This window comes from Gekko japonicus, unplaced genomic scaffold (assembly GCF_001447785.1).
Source record: "Gekko japonicus isolate JY-2015 unplaced genomic scaffold, Gekko_japonicus_V1.1 scaffold2016, whole genome shotgun sequence".
Classification (NCBI taxonomy): Eukaryota; Metazoa; Chordata; class Lepidosauria; order Squamata; family Gekkonidae; genus Gekko; species Gekko japonicus.
The window spans coordinates 123,846-129,595 of record NW_015162541.1 but is presented as its reverse complement, the minus strand read 5'-3'; positions in this window follow the sequence as shown (position 1 = coordinate 129,595).

The window sequence follows — 5,750 nt, the reverse complement described above, 5'->3', positions numbered from 1 at the left end:
GGCTAATAGCCACTGATGGACCTCTGCTCCATATGCTTATCTAATTCCCTTTTGAAGCCGTCCATGCTTGTAGCCGCCACCACTTCCTGTGGCAGTGAATTCCAAGTGTTAATCACTCTTTGGGTGAAGAAGTACTTCCTTTTATCCGTTCTAACCCGACCGCTCAGCAATTTCATGGAGTGCCCACGGGTTCTTGTATTGTGAGAAAGGGAGAAAAGTACCTCTTTCTCTACCTGCTCTTTCCCATGCATAATCTTATAAACCTCAATCATGTCACCCCTCAGTCGTCGTTTCTCCAAGCTAAAGAGCCCCAAGCGCTTTAACCTTCCCTCATAGGGAAAGTGTTCCAACCCTTTTATCATTCTAGTTGCCCTTTTCTGCACTTTTCCCAAAGCTATAATATCCTTTTTAAGGTGTGGTGACCAGAACTGCACACAGTATTCCAAATGAGGTCGCACCATTGATTTATATAGGGGCATTATGATATTGGCTGATCTGTTTTCAATACCCTTCCTGATAATCCCCAGCATAGCATTGGCCTTCTTTATTGCAGTCACACACTGTCTCAGTCATCTCTCACGGTGACAAAGAATCGATGAGAGCTGTGTAGAAAGTGGAAAGAAGTGCTGCTGCTTCCCACTCATACTTTTCTCAAACCCACTTTGGGTAGGGTTGCCAACTCCAGGTGAGGAAATTCCTGGAGCCTCGGAAGGGTGAAATTTGGGGAGATAAGGGATCTCAAAACGGTATAATAACGTGGAGTGCATCCTCCAAAGAGACCATTTTTGCCAGGGAAATGATCTCTGTCAGCTGTAGAGCCATTGAAACTCCAAGAGATCTCTGGGCCCTACCTGGAGATTGACAGCCTCATCATTGGGAAAGCCTGCTCCCACCCAAAATATTATGGAACAAAATATATTTATTCTCCAGAACTGGAGAAAGAAATACACAGCTGAAAAGCAGCATGTTTTTTTTTTAAAGAAACAGACATGCATGTAGAAATGCTCTGGTTAAGTGCGGATCCTGTCTGGTAGCCGCCAATCTTTTTCTTTTAAAACAAAGCTCCCTGTTGACATCACAGGTACAGTCCAATAGGTGCAGAATCTAAAAAGAAGTTCAAGAGGCATGGATGCAGTAGCTGGGGAAGAACAGCATGTTCGTAGCAACAAAATGGCAGTGCAAAGCACCATCAAGTCACAGCTGACTTATGGCAACCCGGCAAGAGATTAACAGAGGTGGTGTGCAACCCTGGACTTCCTTGGCAGTCTCCCATCCAGGGGTCATTTTCTGCAGGAGCGCACAGGAGCGGAGCTCCGGCAGTAAATAGCCCAGGGGGTGGGCACGTGCAACAAGCCCCACCCCCTGCTCCCAGCAGTCCTCAGTCAGAGCGAGAAGCAGCCAGGTAAGTTGCAGAGCCCCCCACCGGTCCCCCGGCCCAAAACAGTCCAGTGGCACCTTTAAGACCAAGTTTTATTCAGGTACAAGCTCTCCCTCCTCTGCGAGGACAGATCTGCACATTCCCCCCCCCCAATAGCTAGCCATCCAAAACAGTCCAGTGGAGCCTGAGCGGTGGGTGTTGCCTTCTGACACACTTCCAGTGATTTCAGAGGGTGTGGCCTATGTAAATGAGTTATGCTAACGAGTTATGCTAATGAGCTCCTGCACCTCTTTTTCTACCAAATGACCCCTGCTCCCGTCAAAGCAGTAACCACGGCCAACCCCGCTTAGCTTCTAAGATCTGATGAGGCTGGGCCAGCTTGGGCCATCCAGGGCAGGGCAAGGCCAATGAACCCCTGAGAAAATACAATTTGCTTGCAACAGAAGTGCCAAACAGAATAAAAGTATTTACCTATTTACAGCAGCTGACCGGGCATTCTTTACTGGATAAAAGAGCCTACATTGCATGCAAAAAAATTTCCTTGCATTTCATAAAACAGACATGAATCATTTCCTTCTTGAATCAGAGGTGTCTGACCTATCCAACTTTTTATTTCGTCGGCTTTTTTCTCAAGCACATTCTACACTTGTGGGTTTATGTTCTGTCTCATGAGGTTCACAACAGCTATGCACTTACGTTCTGGTTTGCAGAAGTGGATATACTGTGGTTTGGCTGCTTATGTTAAACACTTTTTTTTTGCTCTTTCATGGGCTACCATCGTTATGTTCTTTCTTAATTTTGGGAGGGAGGGAGGGAGGGAGGGACAGGGAGAGCTACTTCCCTCCTAGGCATTCTCCCCTTTCCCTGTTTTCACACTTTGCACCATGTTTGTCTCATGAGGTTCACAACAGCTATGCACTTACGTTCTGGTTTGCAGAAGTGGATATACTGTGGTTTGGCTGCTTATGTTAAACACTTTTTTTTTGCTCTTTCATGGGCTACCATCGTTATGTTCTTTCTTAATTTTGGGAGGGAGGGAGGGAGGGAGGGACAGGGAGAGCTACTTCCCTCCTAGGCATTCTCCCCTTTCCCTGTTTTCACACTTTGCACCATGTTAATCACTACCCACCCAGCTCCTCTTTTCTTGCAACATTGGTATTCCATTGCCCCTTTGATATATGAGGTACATTGTTGATCGTGGTTCCCTACTCATTTTCCCTTACAGAGCTATCCTATTCCTGCTTCATATAAAGCGATGGGGAAATCAAAAAACAACATCCGTGACAAAAATAATGAAGTGTCAATAAAGATATGTTTGCAAAATCATTTACTGTAGTAATTCTGTGGAAAATTCTCTTCTATTATCGCTCACACCCAACGAGTGCTGTGCAATGTAAACAATTTGTTTCACAATGGGTGCCTTCAGACGGCTCTTTAGATCTGTGCCATGCACTAGTGCCTGGCAAATTTAAATGTAATTTCCAGAAAGCAACATCTGGGAAACGTACCTTGTCTGTGAGCATCCCGTTTTGCCACGCTTCGGAGCCATATTAAAAAGGTAGTACTTTAAAACTGGAGTTTTCGGTTCCCAATGGGCCATTCGTGGACTTTCCCCTATCTGATTGTTCTAGCGCGCAATTAAAAAATGGCACCTGTTTGGGATGGTCTGATGTCAGACCATCCAAACAGGCACCATTTTTAAAAATCTCGATTCCGCGCATGCGCGGAAAAACAAAGACTCAATGTCACACCTATGCGCTTGCACAAACTTTCTTTAAAAAAAACCCCACCGCGCATGCCTCCTTCAGTGGACGCCGTCTGGACAATCCACAGCGGAGGCAGAACACAGTAAGACAATTCACAGGGAACTGTCTGGTCGTACAATGATGGATTTAAAAAATCAGGATCAAATTAGAGCCGGGCTAATGGCGGGATTAGCTTCCTGTCTGAACGTACCCAATAATTGCTTTATCTGAGCATGTAGCAATCGCAATTCTTATCACTAGAAGGAAGAAGATACACATTCAATTATAAATATAGCTTAAAAATCATAATAAACCATTACACTCAAAACTGTAACTTGCATTTCTACTTATCAACTCTTGAAGGAAACATTCCATGTTGACTCTCTAATAACAGAACCCAAGGTCTTCACAATGTATTAGCTGGATTCTAGAAGCCAAACATAAAGTCTCCACTGCTAATTGCTACCAGCCACGGTCTGCCTACGCAAACAGCATTTAAAGTACTAGTGTATCCATGTATGTTTTCTTCTATTTATAAAAACCCAACTGTAAAATGCCATCTATATTATTGCTTTCACATACTAACAGTCTATATAAACACCAAAACCTTTTTTATCCTAAAAGTAAATCAAGCCTTGTGATTTTTAAGCTATATTTATAACTGAATGTGTATCTTCTCCCTTCTAGGGATAAGAATTGTGATTGCTACATGCTCGGATAAAGAAATTATTGTGAAACGAATTGTTTACGTTGCACAGCATTCGTTGTGTGTGAGCAATAATAGAAAAGGATTTTCTCCAGAATTACTACAGTAAATGATTTTGCAAATGTATCTTTATTGACTCTCCGTTATTTTTGTCACAGAAGTTGTTTTTGGATTTCCACTTCCTCCCATGATCTCTCATTTTTGGCTTCTTATATAAAGCGATGGCAGTGCTCCATTCTGCCAGAAATACAAACCCCCTAAAATTGGCATAAGCCACACGTCCATCCATGAGAACTGGAAAATTGGCCCGCTCCCATACAAGCAAAGATTCTGCATGTAGCAGTCTTGCCACAGCAAATACAGAGGCATTTGCATCAGTAGGAGAGCATCCACACAACAGCTCTCTCTGCACTTTCCCCCTGCACTTTCCTCGTTTGATCCTCTCCCCCCTGCACCAGTGTTGGTCTCCTTCTTGCCTTTTTTTAAAAAATGGGCAATTGCTAGATAATACCACATTACAATGTTTTCGTTCCAAAACGTATTAACTCATCTGAATTCCCAGTTTTCCCTTTTTTTTAAAAAAAAGGCTCTAGTTCTTTTCAGTGCAGAGATATAAGGGGAAAGGTACCTCCACAATGAAATGGGCTAGAGTCTTAATCTGGGTAATAAAACCTGGGAATTCAGAAGATCTAGTAGATCATGACGACAGATTGTTAGAAATTTACTGCATTATAGTGATCTAGACAACAATAAAGAAATGCTGCGATATTGGATACCTTGTATGCTGTTAGCTTTTAAATAATTATAGCCATCTAGCAACTTCCAATTCAAAAAGTCCCCCAAAAGCCCTCTGGTAGGCAAGGGGAAACGACTGCCGTGGGAACTGAGGCAAAGAAAACGGCAGCAATGTGGGCAGAGCTTTCAGAAATGCATGCCTTGTGTTCAGGTGGCATGCCTTACTGTGAGCTTTCCCAAAAGTTTGTGTTGATCTAGGTTTAGGAAAGATCACTGCAAAGTGGGGAATAGCCCAGAAAGTGGATGAGGCAGGGGACATCAGCTGGATGCTCCCCCCCAAAAAAAGAAACTTTCCCAGAGACGGGAGCTCACTCCATCCTGCGGCACCCGGGTCTCGAACTGCTGAACTACCGACCTTCCACAGCCTGCAGTTCAGCGTCTTAACCACTTGAGCCACCGCAGCTCCTTATCATGGCCTTAGTTGTGGGGTAAAAACCAAGAACCCACAGCTCCTGCAACCAATGTTCCCTTTAATTTTTGTTCCCTACTGAGTGGAGCAGTGCACATCCTGAGCAGAATATAACTGTTGTACTCTTAAAATGGGCCACGGGCAGTGCAAGACCCTACGTGACTCCAGACTGCTGCTGGGCGGGGCTTCCTGTGTTGAGCAGCCACTCTCACGGGCACAGCTTAGAGGGAACACTGCCTGCAACATTGCTCAACTTCCTCTTTTCATCAGTGAAGTCATGGATTTCAAGTGTGGTCAAATTACACAATTAGCTGGATTATTTATGGATCCATTTCCTGATCTTTTTAAATGCAGATGTTGTGTCTGCTTCTGCTCAAGATGGACCAGAATTTTTTTAAAAAATAAAAAATCCTTCATCATCAGAATCACATTGGCCAGGTTTCCATTTGCAACTGGTAGGTTAAAAATAATTTGGCGGCTTGACTAGAGGAAATGGGGCATCTCTTTAAATATATATATTATTTCTTAATCAGACTCTTGGGCTAGACTTGCAAACAGGCCTGGAGAAAAATGCCATGTTCCTTGAATAGAAGCTTAATGAACTGGATGGTCCATTCCAAGTCTATGGTTGCGGTCACACGCACCAGAAAAAAAGGGGGGGGGGAAGCAAGGCTATTTCCTCTGGAGGAATTTGACCCACAGTTAAACAGTCACACC